This window comes from Arachis ipaensis, chromosome B1, assembly GCF_059453495.1.
Source record: "Arachis ipaensis isolate K30076 ecotype BB chromosome B1, ASM5945349v1, whole genome shotgun sequence".
Taxonomy (NCBI): Eukaryota; Viridiplantae; Streptophyta; class Magnoliopsida; order Fabales; family Fabaceae; genus Arachis; species Arachis ipaensis.
The window spans coordinates 58,187,618-58,207,097 of NC_142436.1; the positions used below are offsets into that span (position 1 = coordinate 58,187,618).

The window sequence follows — 19,480 nt, forward strand, 5'->3', positions numbered from 1 at the left end:
AAATCGCTTCCAGCAAATTCTGTAGATTCCGCAGATCGCGCATGTCACGCGATCAAGTCATTCACGCGTTCGCGTCATCCAGTATTTTGCCTTGAAACGCGTGCGCGTTGTCCACGCATTCGCGTCATTTGTGCAGTTTCCAATCTGCACGATGGCGTGAGCCATGCGTCCGTGTCACTGCAATTTCCTCTATTTCGCGCGGTCGCGTGAGCCATGCGTCTGCATCACTTTTCGCTGGTCATCTCCTCAATTTCTTGTGTTCTTTCCATTTTTGCAAGCTTCCTTTCCAATCTCCAATTCATTCATGCCCTATAAAACCTGAAACACTTGACACACAGATCACGGCATCGAATGGAATGAAGGAGAATTAAAATGCAAAATTAAAAGTGTCTAGGAAGCAGCTATTCAACCATGAAGTAATTTCGGGAAGGAATTATAAATGCATGCTAATCATATGAATAAGTGGGTAAAGATTTGATAAAACCACACAATTAAGCACAATATAAACCATAAAATAATGGTTTATCAACCTCCCCACACTTAGTCATTAGCATGTCCTCATGCTTAGTTGAAGGAGATAAAATAAATTAGTAGGAACATGTAAAACTCATGCAATGCAATGCAACCAATATATGTGAATGCAACTATATGATTCTTGTCCACTTGGTCAAAAGTAAATAAGCTCTTCAAGACAATCACAAATCAAATTCCACTAATTCAATTCTTATACAGTAAAAACAGATAAAAATACAAAAAGGTAGCTCATGGAAGCAGGAAACATAGAATTTAAGTATTGAACCCTCACTGATGATGTATGTATGATCTAATCTTTCTAGTGTATAGGGTAATCACTCTATCCTTCTCTAATCATGCTTTCTAATTTTTGTTCTTCTCCTAACCAATCAACAACATTTAATATACCAATGCAAACATCATGAGGTCTTTTTAAGGTTGTAATGGGGCCAAGGTAAGGGTGAGGGTATATATATATGGCTAAGTAAGCTCATAAATTGAATCTTTAATTAACCCAAGCTTTCGCCTAAAACACATAAATATTATTTATAGCTTAAATTTCACACCTAGCTACCCAAGATTTCCCTTTTACATTCCTTACTCATGTATCAACTTTTATTTTAATTTTATCATATATGCATTGATCCTTGAAATTTAACTTAGCATTGGGGTAATTTTGTCCCCTTATTTAATTATTGAGTATTTTTGGATTTTTTTTTTAAACAAAGCTTATCAATGCACATAGATATTTAATTTTTCTTTTACAGTTTCACATGAGTAGGTACCCAAATTCTCATTATATTATCATGACACATTCCCTTATTATCTTTTGTTCCCACAATTTTCCCATACTTAATTAACACACAATTCTACCTCAAGCTAACCAAAGATTCAATTGGGATATATAATTGTTTTTCTGCTTAAGGCTAGTAATGTGGTAAAATAAAGAACAAATGGGATTTAAAAGCTCTAAGTGGCTAACAAAGGTAACTTAAGGGGTAGGCTTAATTTGGATAAGTGAGCTAAACAAATAATGGCCTCAATCATATGCAAGCATATAAATATATTAAACATTGGACATATAGGATGAAACAAAATATAGATTACAATCATAGAGAAGTAAACACACAAGAATAAAATAATTATGGTTAAATAGTGTAACCATGTATCTAAGTTCAAAGTCTCACAGGTTGTGTATTCTTTAGCTCAAAAACCATGTTCCAAATATAACTTCAAACAAATTTAACATAAAAAGTTTAGATTAAAATTAGTGAAATTTTGTTATAAAAAATAGGGTCTTAGAAGAAGCTTATTGTCTTTTCAATCAAGTAGAACATGCATGCAACTAACCTATTACTGTGCAATTTATCCTATTCTACAAAAGAAAAACTAACTAAATATCCTATTTTATTGGTGTTAGGGAAGAGAAATTACCTCCGGAAGTCAGCTACTGACCGACCTCCCCACACTTAAGGCTTTGCACCGTCCTCAGTGCCATCTGTTAGGAACAAGGGTGGGCTGGTAGCAGTATCTCCACAGTCGGGACCATCATGGCTCCTGGTGCTGGTAAAGGAAGTGGAGTCCGGGGTGTCTGAGTCTCTTTATTTTCCTTTAAGTAGCTCCTTAAGGTATGTGAATCGGCGCTTGTTATGGCGCTCTCTTAGCTTTGCTTTGTGTTCCTGCCGATCCAACCTTTCAATTATCTAATGGAGCAGTTGATTGGTTGTAAGTGCTTGTGGTGTCGAAGGAGGAATGTCATCAGCCAGTTCAGTAGGCTGGCTTGTAGTGACTGCTGGAGATCTGATATATTTCCCGTTAGGGACATACTGATCATCCCGTGGAAGCATGGCTTTGGTGTCCCCAGCTCTGTAGGAGACTCCGGCTGCTGAGACAAGATCTGAGACCAAGACGGGAAAAGGTAAGTTGCCCGCAATTTGTACGTGTCCCATGGCATTCCGGATGTGTCTTGGTAGGTTCAGAGGCTGATCTATAAGGATGCACCATAGTAGAACGGCCATGTCTGCAATGAAGGAGGACTCGTGGGTACTCGGAAAGACGTAATGGGACATGATCTGTGCCCATACGTGATCCTCCAAGGTAAGTGTAGAAGCCAATATTCCCTTAGGACGGGAACGATGGTATCCGTAGATCCATCTGCTGCCAGGTAGTGCGATAACTCTAAGAATAGCGTCCCAGTCAAATTGGTACATCTGGCGCTTGAGTGCGGCTTCTTGAAATGTGTCAAGTCCTTCTGGAGTAGGGGGAAGATCTAAAGCTCGTTGAATGGCCTCTTCTGTAATGGGGACTTGCTTCTGATGGACATAGACAGACTGCAGGGTTGGCAGGTGGAAATTAGAGTAGAACTCGACTACCCAAGAAAGATTAATCTGCCGTGGCTGTCTTTGTAGGAAACCCCATTGTCTCTGCACAATTTGCGGCTCAACAAATTCAGCAATATGGGTCGGGAGGATAAGAAGGTATTCGTTGTTGTAACTCCTTGCTGCCAGGATGGGGAACATCTGCTCACAGTAGCGATTGGTGAATCGCACAGTATCTTTTACTGGGAAAGCTTTCTCTTTTTCATCAACCTTTATAATCCTCTTAATTCTTTTTATTGAGGGCTTTACTGCAGTTGAAGATGGTTCTTCCACTAATGCTCTTTTTGTTCCTCTTCTTGCTGGTGGTTTGGGAGTAGCTTTCTCCTTGCCTTTCTTGGTGGCCATCCTAAAAAAGAGAAAAGAGAAAGTACGTTAAAATGTCAAGGGATAGAGCAAGGAAGAGAACGGGAAAGGTGGTAATTAATGCACATTAAAAGATGAATGATGTTAATCGCATGGTCATGACTACATGTGAAAAATCATCAACAGAAAATAGCGAGTGCATACGATGACAATTAAATGCAAGGTGTTTATTGGCATGCAGGCAAAGGCATGAGTAGCATAGATCAAGCATTCAATGTCCATGTTAGATTACCAAGCCTTTCAAACTAATAACCTGTTTGTAATAATAATTATATTAAATTAATAAAATTTAAAAAAGGGTTTTGTCAAAAGCAAGCATTTAGAGTAGTAGAATAAAAGAAATCTAAAAATAGTGCACAATGCCATATGGGCGTTTTCACAAACACATAGCATGCATGATAAATAAGCAAATGAAAATAATAAATTGAACATGCAAGCAACCCTTAAAAATTAATATATTATTGCCAAACAATTTTGCAATAATTCACAGGTATATAATAAGGAATAATAAGGAATAATAAGGACCCTAATAAATTTCCAACACCAATTAAAAGAAAAAGAACGAAAAGGAAAACATGAATAATGCAAGTAAAAAGAAAAAGAAAAGTAGAAGAAAACATAAAAATAAAAAAGAAGAATAGAAAAGGAAGGAGGGAAGAAGGAAAGAAAAACCTTGATAATGGTGGTGAGAGAGAGAGAGAGAAAGTAGAAAGTGAGAAAGAAGGAAGAAGGAAGAAGAAAGAAGTAAGGAGGGAAAAGAAAAAGTAGGATTGGGGAAGAGAAAGATAAGATATTTTGGCAGATTAGGTTAAGCTGTGCGGCGCAAGCGACGCGGAGGCGTGGAAGACGCGTTCGCGGAAATTGCACTCATATGAATCGACGCGGTAGCGTCGGTCACGTGGACGCATGACTCGTTTTGTGCTACTGGCGCGAGGGCAGCCTCGCGCTCGCACAACTCTCTGTTCGAAACCTTGTTTTGCCAAATTTTGGGTGACGCGATCGCGTGGTTGACGCGGTCATGTGGGTGGCCAATATTGGAATATGACGCGGACGTGTGGGGCACGCGTTCGCGTGGTAGGGTTTGTGCGACTAGCGCCAGTCCAGCCCCACTTAAGCACAACTTTCAGCCATGCACCCTTTCTTATGTCGATTTTCATGTCACACGTCCGCATGGGTGACGCGAACGCGTGGGAGGTAATTCTCCCATATGACGCGGATGCGTCAGGGACGCGGTCGTGTGGGGTGATTTGTGCCACAGGCATGCCTCTAGCCACTCTCTCGCGTGACTTTCTGTTCGATTGCTTTTTCTTCCGTACTCACATGCGACGCGGACGCGTCGGTGACGCTGTCGTGTCGCGGGACACTTATTTTTTTTAAAATAAAAATATGCGAATGCAGATGAAAACTAAATGTGCTAATAAAGAGAAGAGTTATTGAAAAAAGAAAACTAAGAATAAAGAAAGGAATGATCATACCATGGTGGGTTGTCTCCCACCCAGCACTTTGCTTTAACGTCCTTAAGTTGGATGCTCCACTAGTTCAGTCTACTGCTATAGGTGGATCCTCCAAGAGGAAGATCTCTAGCTCCCTGGTTTTCGTCGCCTTCGCACCATGATATAGCTTTAGGCGATGTCCATTAACTTTGATGAATTCAGAGCTTGAAGGATGACTCAGGTGGAAAACTCCGTATGGCTCAGCCTTCTCTACTCTATATGGACCTTCCCATCTTGATCTCAACTTTCCTGGCATGAGTCTCAATCTAGAGTTGTAAAGGAGGACAAAGTCCCCAGGTTGGAACTCTCGCCTCTTGATGTGTTTATCATGCACAGCCTTCATCTTTTCCTTGTACAGTCTTGAGTTCTCATAAGCTTCTAGGCGTAGGCTCTCTAATTCTTGCAGTTGCAACTTTCTCTCAGTTCTGGCCTTCTCAAATTCCATATTGCACTCCTTCACTGCCCAAAAGGCTTTGTGCTCTACCTCTACTGGGAGGTGACAGGCCTTTCCATAAACTAAGCGGAAGGGACTCATCCCAATGGGTGTCTTGTATGCAGTTCTGTATGCCAGAGTGCATCTTGTAGCCTGGTGCTCCAGTCTCTTCTATTAGGTTTGACTATCTTCTGCAATATACTCTTTATCTCTCTGTTAGATACCTCAGCTTGCCCATTAGTCTGGGGATGGTAGGCTGTTGCCACTTTATGAACTATCCCATGCTTCTTCAGTAATTCTGTTAGTCTCCTGTTACAGAAATGGGTGCCTTGATCGCTCACGATTGCTCGTGGTGATCCAAAGCGATAAATAATGTGGTTTCTAATAAAGGAAACAACAGTGTTAGCATCATCAGTATGGGTAGGAATTGCTTCCACCCATTTAGAAATGTAATCTACAGCTAACAATATATAAAAATAACCATTAGAATTTGGAAATGGACCCATAAAGTCAATGCCCCAAACATCAAAGATTTCACAGAAAAGCATAGTCTATTGAGGCATCTCATCCCTCTTGGATATATTACCAAACCTTTGGCACGGGGAACAAGATTTACAAAATTCAGCAGCATCTTTAAAAAGGGTAGGTCACCAGAATCCACAGTCTAAAATTTTTCTAGCTGTTCTTTGAGGGCCAAAATGTTCTCCACTCTCAGATGAGTGACAGGCCTCTAAAATGGACTAGAATTCTGATTGAGGCACACACTGCCGAATTACCTGGTCAGCGCCATATCTCCATAAATATGGGTCATCCCATATATAATATTTGGACTCGCTTTTCAGCTTGTCTTTTTTATGCTTAGTAAAGTTTGGAGGAAAGGTGCGGCTAACTAGATAATTAGCTACAGGTGCATACCAAGGGATTACTTCAGATACTGCTTGTAAGTCATCAAACGGGAAATTATCATTTATAGGAGTGGCGGTATCCTTAATGTGCTCAAGGCGACTTAAGTGGTCTGCCACTAGATTCTGGTTACCACTCCTATCCTTAATTTCTAGATCAAATTCTTATAGTAGCAGTATCCAACGTATAAGCCTTGGTTTGGACTCTTTTTTAGCTAATAAATACTTTAGAGCTGCATGGTCTGAGTACACTACTACTTTAGTACCGAGTAAATAGGCTCGGAATTTATCCAGAGCAAAAACAATAGCAAAAAGTTCTTTCTCAGTAGTAGTGTAATTAGACTGAGCTGTGTCTAAAGTCTTAGACGCATAAGCAATTACAAAAGGATCCTTACCTTCATGCTGAGCCAGCGCTGCTCCTACTACATGGTTGGAAGCATCGCACATGATTTCAAATGGCTGGCTCCAGTCAGGTCTTCTCACAATTGGGGCTTGAGTCAGGGCAGTCTTCAACTTATCAAACGCTTGTTTGCAATCTTCACTGAACTCGAACTCAATATCTTTCTGCAGTAATCTGGATAAGGGAAGTGCTACCTTACTAAAGTCCTTAATGAATCTCCGGTAAAAACCTGCATGGCCAAGGAACGAACGGACCTCCCTCACAGAGGAGGGGTAACGCAAACTAGAAATAACATCCACCTTTGCCAGATCTACAGAAATGCCAGTATTAGACACAACATGTCCTAGTACAATCCCTTGTCTAACCATAAAGTGACATTTTTCAAAATTCAATACAAGGTTTGTATGGACACATCTATCTAATACTCTAGATAAAATATCCAAGTAAAGGCTAAATGAATCACCATAAACACTAAAATCATCCATAAAAACCTCTATACAGTCCTCAATAAGGTCAGAGAAAAGACTCATCATGCACCTTTGGAAAGTAGCTAGTGCATTGCACAAGCCAAAGGGCATTCTCTTATAAGCATAAGTTCCAAAAGGACATGTAAAAGTAGTCTTTTCCTGATCTTCAGGAGCTATATGAATTTGAAAATAGCCTGTATAACCATCTAAAAAGCAATAATGGGATTTACCTGACAAGCGATCAAGCATCTGATCAATGAATGGCAAGGGGTAATGATCCTTGCGAGTGGCTTGGTTAAGACGCCTATAGTCAATGCAAACTCTCCATGAATTCTGCACTCTAGTTGTCAGAAGCTCTCCATGCTCATTTCTTACTGTTGTGATTTCGGACTTCTTGGGCACCACTTGTACTGGATTGACCCATTCGCTATCTGAGATGGTGTAAATGATATCTGCTTCAAGTAGCCTGGTCACTTCTTTCTTGACAACTTCTAAGATGGTGGGATTCAGTCTTCTCTGAGGTTGACGGACGGGCTTTTCTCCCTCTTCTACGAATATTCTATGCTCACAAACTTGAGGGCTGATGCCTGCTATATCCGCCAGGTTCCATCCAATTGCTTTCTTGTGTTTTCTCAGCACATTGAGTAGCTGTTCTTCTTGTTGGGAAGTGAGTTCCCTTGCAATGATAACTGGAAACTTCTGCTTGTCCTCAAGGTAAGCATACTTGAGGTGTGGAGGGAGGGGCTTTAATTCCAATTTCTGCTCATGGTCAAGCTCTGGATTATCTGGGGCTGGTGATAATGGCAAAGTGCCCTCATTGTCCTCTGAAAATGTCCCCACACTTGGACCTTGTCCTGTGTATTTCTCTTCTAATTCCTCCTGGTGAACTTCAGCCACGGTTTCATCTATGATGTCATACTGGGAGATAGAAAGGTCATCCGGAAGGTGCTTCATAGCTCCGTTTAAACTGAATTTCACTATTCTGCCATCTATTTCAAAGGAATAAGTTCCGGAAAATGCATCCATCTTGAATTTTGAAGTCTTCAGAAATGGTCTTCCAAGCAGGATTGATGATGGCCTTCCTGAGTCATTAGGGGGCATTTCCAGAATATAGAAGTCAATGGGAAATGTGAGTCCCTTAATGCTCATTAATACATCTTCAGCAACTCCAACCACTGTAATAATGCTTTTATCTGCTAACACAAAACGAGCTGCCAACTTTTTTAAGGGAGGGAGCCTCAGAGGATCATATATAGACAAAGGCATTATACAAACACATGCTCCTAGATCACACATGCAGTCAGAAAATATCACACCACTAATAGTACAATTAACCATACATGGGCCTGGATCACTACACTTTTCAGGTATACCTCCTATTAAAGCAGATATAGAACTACCTAAAGGAATAGTTTCTAGTTCATTAATTTTGTCTTTATGTATACATAAATCTTTTAGAAACTTTGCGTATTTAGGTACCTGCTGAATGACATCAAAAAGGGGAACAGTTACCTCAACCTTTTTGAATATTTCTACCATTTTGGGATCAAGTTCCATCTGCTTCCTGGGCTTCCTTGCAATTTGTGGAAATGGAATAGGGAGGGTGTTTTCTGCAGGGTCTGCCTCCTTTGGTACTTCTTTATGTGGTTGAGCTTCTACTTCTTCACCCATGTCTTGTATCTCATCTTCCTCTTCAGCATCCTCTACTTCTACCACCTCTTCAGCTGAGGCGTGTTCTGATGGGATTGGCTCCTCCTGATTCTTCTCTTGCAGTGTGGTTCTGGACCTTAGGGTGATGGCATTGATGCCACCCTTTGGATTGGGTAAGGGTTGAGAAGGAATTCCACTGGAGCTTGCATGTTGAGTAATTGAAGTATTGGGTGATGCCAGCTGAGAGATGAGAGCTTGTATAGCGGATGCTAGGCCATTAACTGAACTTTCCACGTTCTTTTGCCCTTGCGTAATGGATTGAAGCGCCTCTTCACTCGGAGAGGAATTAGATTGAGTGATATGCAGAACTTGTTGCTGGTTGTGCTTTGGTCCTTGGGACTACCTCAGGTGAGGTGCTCTGTAAGGTTGGTTCTGGTTCTGCTGCCTGTTGTTGTTATTATTCCACCTCTGATATCCTTGATTGTCTCTGCCTCTTCTGTTATTGTTGTCCCTCCAATTTTGGTTAGAATTGTCTCTCCAATTCTGGTTAGAATTGTCTCTCCAACCTTGGTTAGAATTGTCCAGCCATCCATGGCTGTAACTGCCACCTTGATTGTACCCTTGGTTGGGGCAGTCATAGAAGTTATGAGTGGCTGCCACAGTGTTATCTTTCTGCTGGAGCTGCAGACATTCATCAGTATAATGGCTGTAATCAGCACAGATCCCACACACTCTCTGTGGGACTAGCTATTGGCTCTGATGTGCTTGTTGTTGACTCAACTGCATCTGCTTCAGTAAGTTGGTCATTTCACATATATTCTGAGTCAGAGCAGTAGTTTCCTTGCAAGAAGATACTTTCGCAACAGCTTTTGACCGGCCCTGTTTTTGCCTGTGATTCCTTGTAGACTCAGCCAAGTCGCTGATCAATTGCCATGCCTCCACAGTGGTCTTGTACTTTTTCATAGATCCATTGCTAGCACTCTCCAATGTGGTCTTATCTTGGGGCCTCATGCCCTGTGTGACGTAACCGAGTAACACTATCTTGTCAATCATATGGTGGGGACATGCTTCCAGAAGGTTGTTGAAGCGCTCCCAGTATTCGTAGAAAGTCTCATATTCGTCCTGAACAATCATGGAAATATCTTTCCTTAGTTTGTCAGTAACTTCAGCTGGAAAGAATTTTTCCAAAAAAATTCTCTTCTAAGCGTATCCCAGTCAGAAACAGTTACTGCGGGTTGAGTGTAGTACCACTCTCTCGCCTTTCCCTCAAGAGAGAATGGGAAGGCTTTCAATAGAATAGAAGTTTCATCTGCACCATCTCGCCTGACAGTAGAACAGGCTACTTGGAAATCCTTCAGGTGCTTAATAGGCTCTTGAGCAGGTTGGCCATGAAACTTGGGCATCAAGTTGAGTAGTGCAGTCTTTATTTCAAAGTCTGTAGCCACTGCTGGGTGATGTGCTTGAAACGGTTGCATTGTGAAATCAGGGGCTCCAGCCTCCTGGATAGTAACTCTCCTAGGTGCTTCCATGTCACCTGCACGTAAATCAACCGAATCAGTAGAACGGGGGCTTGTTTCTTCCTCAAGTGACATTTCAGATCCGCCCTCAGAGAAGACTAACCGATGCCGAGCTTGCCTTATACGTGAAATAGTTATTTCAATCTTAGGATCAAATACTGGCAAGCTTGGATCAGGAAGTGAACGCGTCATTTAATGAAACAAACATGCAGCTCATAGTAGCAAAATAAAATAAAAAAAATGCAGATAAATAAATTTCAATCAATAACTTAGCACTCTATTGCAACTCCCCGGCAACAGCGCCAAAAATTGACGTGGCGGAAATTGGCGAGTTAAGAAATTGTTATAAGAGATACGTTGCGAGCACAGTTCTTAACTAACCAAAAATCTGCTTATCAATTTAGAAGGGTTATCACAAAATTAAAATTAAAATACTGAGAGTATGAATCCTAGGTCGTCTCCCAACGAGTTGTAGAAAGATGTGCTATTTTATTAATCAGATGTTTTTTCTAAAAATGGTTGAGTTGATAAACAGGAAATTAAATCAGAGAATTTATGTAATTTTAAATAAAAACCTTGATCGGGAGTAGATTAGTTGGAAGCCCTATCCTTGATGGAGTTCTCCCAAGATAAAAGTGATAATTAAAGGTTGCCTGCTCAGTTATCCTTTACCAGATAAAGGAAAGTTAAGCAAGTTGGAAGTTAGTTTCTATTCACCAGTTCTAATCCTCTCCCTTGGGAAGGACTAGTGTCAGTGATTAGAGGGCGACCCAACGCGAAACCCAACTATAATTTTACTCTTGAGCATCCAACTCAAGGTCCTCCTTTCAATCAACTCCCAATCAAGTTATGGAACTACTCGCTCATTATGATTGTGAAATCCACGAAATAAGGAAGGGAAATATTGAAAGACATGATAAATAATAATCAAAAGGATCAATTAAAAATAAAAATAGTTCTTGTATTAATAAATTCTGAAAATAATCCAATAATAATTCTGAGTAAATGAAGGATATGGAAGAGTAAGTGACAAGTAAGGAAAACAAACTAGAATGACAAAGTCTTGACGGAAGTAATAACTCTTCTCAATATCCCAATCCAAAAAGCAATAAAATCAAAATCCTAAGAACTATGAATGTGTAGAGAGAAAACCTAGAGGAGGAGTAAAATCATATCTAAAACTAAAATAATGCGGAATGAATGTTGTTCTCTGGTCTCTGCATGTTCCCTGGCTCTAATATGCTTTTCTGGGCCGAAAACTGGGTCAAAGCAGGGCCTAAAATCGCTCCCAGCAAATTCTGTAGATTCTGCAGATCGCGCATGTCACGCGATTGCGTCATTCACGCGTTCGCGTCATCCAGTGTTTTGCCTTGCCACGCATGCGCATCGTCCACGCATTCGCTTCATTTGTGCAGTTTCCAATCTGCGCGGTCGCGTGAGCCATGCGTCTGCATCACTGCAATTTCCTCTATTTCGCGCGGTCACGTGAGCCAAGCGTCCGCGTCACTTCTCGCTGGTCATCTCCTCAATTTCTTATGTTCTTTCCATTTTTGCAAGCTTCCTTTCCAATCTCCAATTCATTCATGCCCTATAAAACCTGAAACACTTGACACACAGATCACGGCATCGAATGGAATGAAAGAGAATTAAAATGCAAAATTAAAAGTCTCTAGGAAGCAGCTATTCAACCATGAAGTAATTTCGGGAAGGAATTATAAATTCATGCTAATCATATGAATAAGTGGGTAAAGATTTGATAAAACCACACAATTAAGCACAATATAAACCATAAAATAATGGTTTATCAATGATTCTTGCTAGTCATCTCCTGATGATTCATCATGGATTGTGGTTAGTGTTTTGCTAGTTGTGGTTTGTGTTTCTTGAGTTGTTCTGGTTTGAATTCTTCTGCCAAGGCTGCTAGTTTTGATTGTCTCCCCACCTTAGATTGGGATGGTTTCTCCAAGAGGGGTTGTATGTGTCTCCATAGAATTCATTCTGGCTGGATCTTTGGTTGTGCATGTAGTTCACTTGTTCCTGCTGTTGATCTTCATAATTTTCCTCATTTTGTCCCCATCCAGCTGGTGGTTGATTGGTGACATTTATTGATGCAACTTGCAGACTATCAATCCTCTTAGCCATCTGCTCAAACTGTTACTGGATTTGCTGATGCATCACCTTGTTTTGGGCTAGAATGGTGTCCACACCTTCCAACTCCAGTACACCCTTTCTTTGGGCTGGTTGGCATTGTCTTTGATGAGCAAAGAAGTATTGATTGTTTACCACCATATCTACTCCATCACTCCTCTAGTGTTCCCTTTTTCGGAGGCATAGAAGTAGTCATTCTCTGCTACTGTTTCAATGACATCTATGGCCTCCTCAATGGTCTTCTTCTTGTTCAAAGATCCTCCGGATGAATGGTCTACGGCCTTCTTTGACTCATAAGAGAGCCCTTCATAGAAAATGTGCAGCTACACCATTCATTGAACATATCTGGTGGGCACCTCCTTGTTAGGTCTTTAAACCTTTCACATGCTTCATATAGAGTCTCACCATCTTGTTGCCTGAAAGTTTGGACCTCAGCTCTCAGCCTATTGATTCGTTGAGGAGGGTAAAATCTTGCTAAGAATTTGTTCACCACGTCTTCCCAAGTTATCAAGCTTTCCCTTGGGAAAGACTCCAGCCACTTGGCTGCCTTATCCTTGAGTGAGAATGGAAATAAGAGTAGTCTATAGGCGTCAGGATGAACACCATTAGACTTCACTGTGTCACATATTCTCAAGAAGGTGGTTAGATGTTGATTGGGGTCCTCTTGGACACTCCCTCCGAACGAACAATTGTTCTAAACAAGGGTGATGAGCTGTGGCTTCAGTTCAAAATTGTTGTCATGGATGGTTGGCTTTTGAATGCTACTTCCACAGTTTCCTGGGTTTGGATTGATGTAAGAGCCTAAAACTCTTCTATCTTCCCCAGCATGATTTGCTCGACCTCCTCTGCCATGGTTGTGAGCCTCTTCTTCATGATGGTTTTCCATGTTTTCTTCCATGTTTGGTTCAAAATATTCCTCAAAGTATTCCTCCTCTTCTTCAGCACCAACTACACATTTTTCTCTTGCCTCCCTCCTTAGTCTAAGGAAGGTTCTCTCAGGTTCAGAATCAAAGGAAGTTGAAGCCACGCTTCTTCTCCCTGTCATACAACCAACAAGTACAAGCAAAGAGAATAGGTGTAGAAAGTATATCTATCAGAATTACTGTTAGTGTGAGTGATGCAATATATCAAACAGTTAGTGGGTTAGTGAGATGAATAGTAAATAACAAAGAAAAAGTAAGGGAGAAGGGAAGAAATTAATTAAAACAGAAAGTAAATGACTCAAACAGAAATTTAAATCAAACAAAAATAAAATGCTCGATCTAGTTATCCTCCAATCTAATCATTGTTGATGCACAATCAATCCCCGGCAACGGCGCCATAAACTTGATGCACGAAAAACTTGTCTCACAACAAATTTCCTTCGGCAAGTGTACCGAATTTGTCGTCAAGTAAAAACTCACAATAGAGTGAGGTCGAATCCCACAAGGATTGATTGATAAAGCAACTTTAATTAGAGGAATGTTCTAGTTGAGCGAATCCAGAATTTGAGTTGAGAGTTGCAGAAAATAAAATGGCGGGAAGGTAATGGACAGAAAAGTAAATGCTAGAATTAAAGAGCTGAAAGTAAATGACTGAAAGTAAATTGCAGAATTGTAAATGGGAATGGGGGAATTGCTCATAAAAGTAAATAACAGAAATTAAAGAGAATGGGTAAGATCAGAAATGGGGAGTTCATTGGGCTTAGGAGATGTTGCATTCTCCGGATCAATTTCATTTTCATCTCTTCCTCAATCAATGCACTCATTGATCTCCTTGGCAATCTTAAGTGATTGAATTACAATTTCTTGTAATTCAATCTCTCAAATCTTAATCAATAGCCAATTCCTTGGTCAATTGCTCATGAGAAGAGATGAAGTATGGTCACTGATTATACCACATGCATTTCCCAAACCAAGTGTTGAGAGGATTATAGTCACATATCCATCCAATCCCAATTTGGTCCAGCATGAGAAAGCATTTCTAGCTTGATCTCTTCATTCCTCTTTCAAGGTTCAGAAGAGATCCAAGTATGAATAGCTTCTTTTCCAAGATAACTACCCAATTGGATGAAGATCGAAAGCTTTCAAGTAAAATCAAGAGAAAAGATAGAAGAAGAATAATGAAAACTAGTATTGATCCATCAAATTACAACAGAGCTCCCTAACCCAATGAAAGGGGTTTAGTTGTTCATAGCTCTGGAAAATGAAAACAAGGATGGAGAATACATGATGAAAACTAAAAGTGCAGAGAAAGTAAAATACAGAGAGTAGTTCTATGCCAAGAGGCTCCCTATAATTTCCAACTCACAAAATAATTCAAAGCTACTCCTATATATACTACTCTTCTGTTCTTCTAGTTGATTCTTCAAGTCTTGGGTATGGGCCTTTGGATCTTGAGTTTGAAGCAGTTCTCTTCTTCATTGGGCTCAGCTTTACTTGCAGAGAGAAAGTGTGAAGTGGGTAGAGACTTTAGCTCAGGACGTTAGTGGTGTTAACGTTCAGTGAAAATATGGGTTCGAGAACGTTAGTGACATTCAACTTTTTCACTAACGTTCCTTACCTAAGTAAGAGCCACGTTAACCTCAACGTTAGTGGCACAAACGTTGCCACTAACGTTGCCTCTTTGTCCTTCGCGCACGTTATTGAAACTCAACTTTCCCAATAACGTTGAGAAGCCTCCCCCTTCTCTACGTTAGAGTCCACGTTAACTTAGTTAACGTGGCTCTTTTAACGTAGGCTTGCCAACCTTCGAGAATGTTAGTGACACTTAACATTGTCACTAACGTTCCAATGTGTCCCTTAGCTCCCACGTTAGAGTCCACGTTAACTAGGTTAACGTGGCTTCTAACGTGGCCATGCTAGCCATCTCCAAAGTTAGTGACAAAGTTGAGTGTCACTAACGTTGGCTCAACATTCTCTTATCCACGTTAGCTTCCATGTTAACTGAGTTAACGTGGGAGTTAATGTGGCTCATGGTGGCATGTGTGGGCTCCTTCCAACGTTAGTGACAATGTTGGGTGTCACTAACGTTGGCGTCACCTCCCTTCTTCATGTTAACTTCCACGTTAACTAGGTTAACGTTGGAGTTAACATGGCTTCTTGGGGATAGTGTGTGTTCATCCCAACGTTAGTGACAATGTTGAGTGTCACTAACATTGTCGACCACCTAATCTCTTGACGTTAGCTTCCACGTTAACTAGGTTAACGTGGCCTTGTGTGACTTGGCCAACGTTAGTGACAATGTTGAATGTCACTAACGTTGGCTTCCCCCTTTTCTTCTTAACGTTAGAGGCCACGTTAACTAAGTTAACATGGACTCTAACGTGGCCACTCATGATCTTGGTCCAACGTTAGTGATAATGTTAAGTGTCACTAACGTTGGCTCCATTTCTTTACTTCCACATTAGAGTTCACGTTAACTTAGTTAACGTGACTCTTAACGTGAGTAATGATGGCTTCGAGAGCGTTATTGGCAATCACTTTTCTCATTAACTTTGCAAGTTACTCCCATTCCACGTTAGTGTTAACGTTAGTGTAACTAACGTAGCCACTAATGTGGTTCTTCTTTGCTTCCTTTGTCCTGAAATCAAGCAATAAAGTGCATCAAAGTTCTAGTCCAAGTCATGGGAAATGCAACATCCAATTTGTCCTTAAATTTATGCAAAATCCTCATGAAATCATGTAAAGTGCACAATGTATGCTTGAATCAAGATGTAAGTGAATATCTACCCAAAACTAGCTTATTTCCTAAGGAAATGCATGAAACTACCCTAAAAATAGTAAAGAAAAGGTCAGTGAAACTGGCCAAAATGCCCTGGCATCATGATGACAAGTCATCTTAGCCTAGTTTCACTAGCCCTTTTCTTTAGTTTTCAATTGAATTATGCACTTTCTTGAGCCATAAGCAAGCTAATTGGGTAGATTTTCATGTTTCTTTTGATTTAATCAACTATGTATGAATTCATGCTATTTCATGAGGTTTTATACTATAATTGTCACATATTATGAAAGAATGAATATCTCATGATTTTAAGCATAGCTTTGATGTGTTTGGTTGATTAATGATAGGTGAAGAAAGCTTGGAGAAAGGTTGAAGCAAGAAGGAATAGCTAGGAGTAAAGAGAAGACAATGGAATAAGTGAAATTGAACCAGGAAGCAAAAAGCTGGACCTAAAGTTAGCCTCAAACTTTTGCACAAACTTTTGGGTGAAAAGTTAGCTCCAACGTTAGCCCCTAACTTTTGGGCTAACGTTGGAACTTGAAAATCACTCCCTGGGTACCAAAAGTTTGCGCCAACGTTAGCCCCTAACTTTGAGGCTAACGTTGGCACATGAAAATCACCCCTGGGCACCAAAAGTTTGCGCCAACGTTAGCCCCTAACTTTGAGGCTAACGTTGGCATGAGAAAAACCTCCCTGGCCACCAAAAGTTTGCGCCAACGTTAGCCCCTAACTTGGTGGCTAACGTTGGCACATGAAAATCACAAGGGGAGGAGCAAAATTTTGCGCCAACGTTAGCCCCTAATTTGGTGGCTAACGTTGGCGCCACAAGTGCACTAAGGAAGGCCAACGTTGGAGCAAAAGTTAGACCCCTAACTTTTGCCCCAACGTGGATAGTAGCAAATCAAGTAGGCTGATATGAATAGTTAGAGCAAAAGTTAGCCCCTAACTTTTGCTCAAACTTTTGGTCCAACTTTTGCAAAACTCAAACCCGGTTCAATTGGTTCGTTTTGGTTCCTCTTCAAACTCCAAGAGCAATCAACCAAGGCCTCTTTCAACCCAATTTCACCAAGAGCAAAGGCCCAACTCAAGGCTTGAAGATCATTTGAAGAAAGTGTATAAATAGGATAGAATTCAAGTTCTTCAGAGAGCTTTTTTTTAGTGCTTTCCCTTTGAATTTTCATAATAGTTTTCGGAGAGCTTTGGATATTGAGTGATCTTTAATTTCTTAGTCTTGGGGAAGGAGAATTCACTTCTCTTCCTCTTAGTTTTATTGCTTTCAATTTCAATTACAATTGTCTTGGATCTTGGGTTGGAGAATTGAAGAAATTCTGTTTCAATCTCATCCTTGGATCTCTCTGCTTTATTTACTGCTTGAGTGAATTTAATTTCTGTTAATTGCTCTTCATCTACTTTCCTTGCAATTTACAATTCCCTTGCAATTTTTCTTGTTGGATCTAGGAAGGCATTGAGATCTAGACTTGGTTTTCTAGTCTCTGGGTCCTGAGATCTGAATTCCCAACCAAAACTTGATTCGCTTGACTAAATCAACCACTAAACTAAAATTGCTCAATCCTTCAATCCCTGTGGGATCGACCTCACTCCCGTGAGTTTTTATTACTTGATGCGACCCGGTGCACTTGCCGGTTAGATTTGGGTATTTTGGGAGAAATTCGTTTCTCCACCAAAATAACTCATCAAGTTTTTGGTGCCGTTGCCGGGGATTAATTAGATTGACAATGATTAAGTGAGGTGGTGATCTAGATCAAGCACTTTTTCTTTATTTTTGACTAACCCACTAACTGTTTGAAATTTTGTCTCAACCGGCTACACTCAATTTTCAAGAGAATCACTGTGTTTTCTATTGATTGATTCATATGTCACAGGAAAGAAGAGCAGCCAGAGGGAAGGATATCATTGAGGATGGAGTTTTTGAGAAAGAAGAACATCCCAACATGAAGCCGCAACTCATTACACTAATAGAGAACAATTGTTCTTATGGTGGAAATCCATTGGAGGATCCTGAACAGCATCTATCTATTTTTCTGAGGATCTGTGATGATGTCAATCATGATGTCTATAAGCTCTTGCTATTCCCTTTCTCACTAAAGGATGAGGTAGCACAATGGCTTGAAACTCTTCCCCAAGGAAGTATCACTAGTTGGGATGGTCTGGTTGCCAAATTTCTAGCCAAATTCTCTACATCCCAACAAAACATCAAGATGAAAGAGGGAACACATCCATTCATGCAAGGAGAGGAAGAACCATTGCTCAAAGCATGGGAAAGATACAAGAAAGCAAATGACAAAGTGGCTTTCCAAGCATTCTATGAAGGATTAACCCCAGAAACAAGAAGAGCGGTGGATCACTTCTCAGATGACTTACTCGAAGCAACAGCAACTGGTCAAGGAACTGCAAGGTTCAATGACAAGAGAACCAACAACCAACACTCCTTTGAGATACCACAGAATGTAACTTCAGAGAAAGATGCAATGAATCTTGAAGGAATGAAGGCAGTCATGAATCAAAGCAAACAGCTACATCAGCAAACTCAGCAACAATAGAAGTTAATGGCTAGACAACTTGATTTTCTCCACTCCACTACAGTGAATGCTCAGTTCCCACCATGGAAGCCACATTCTTATCTAAGAATGAGGGAACCTCAACATCAGGAACCAAGGAACTTCAACTACAACAACCACTTCCCAAACCTGCAACAACCTCACCACACAATCTCACAGAATTCTCAAAGGATCACCAATCTAGAGAGCGTAGTAGAGAGAATGATGACACATCAAGTGATGATGAACAAACACCATGAGAACTTACTTGGGGGAATTGGGAAGCAAATGGAACAATTAGCCAAAAACCTCACAGAAACGAGTGAGAAGAAAGCAATGCCTCACTTAGAAGGACAATGGGACAAGGAGAAGGAAGCTCAGAATTTGAGCTGAGCAAACACAGAGGATGTCAAGCTAGTGACAATAAAAGAGCGCTTGTTGGGAGGCAACCCAACCGGAGGTAACTATCTTTTCATATCTATTTCAATAAAAAGGTTAATTAGTTTTATCTATATTGCAAGAAGCTAAGTTTGGTGTTGCACACCAAAACAATCTAAAGGAGAATGCAGGATTCTAAGTTTGGTGTTCCACCAAAATCCCATCATAAAACACATTCTCACTCTCTGCATAATGCTAGCTTCAAGCATCTGGATGAATTGGTTAACTAGCTTACTGTTTCCTAGTTTTCAGTTTTATTGCTCCTTGAAAAAGAAAAAAGATTATCACACATGGTTAATTTGATGAATGAGAACCATTGGCAAGGTACTAAGTTTGGTGTTCCCACACCAAAGTAAGTTCAAAAGCCCACAAATAAATCATGCAGACTAACTGTTGTTTCCAAGTGCTTGGGGAACAAGCAACTTTCAATATCATTGCAGAATATCATACAAGCTTTTGGAGGGATTGAGCATCATCAACCAAAGAAGCAAAAGATGAACATAAAGGACAGCAATGAT

The 19,480-nt window shown here is 40.5% G+C and overlaps 1 non-coding gene across 1 annotated transcript; it reads left to right on the forward strand.

The window, feature by feature from the left end:
* The first annotated feature begins 9,646 nt into the window (after nt 1-9,646).
* Nucleotides 9,647-9,754, forward strand: LOC148576699 (small nucleolar RNA R71). Its single transcript, XR_015904044.1, has one exon. It is a non-coding gene; the product is annotated as a small nucleolar RNA R71 (small nucleolar RNA).
* The last annotated feature ends 9,726 nt before the right edge of the window (nt 9,755-19,480 follow it).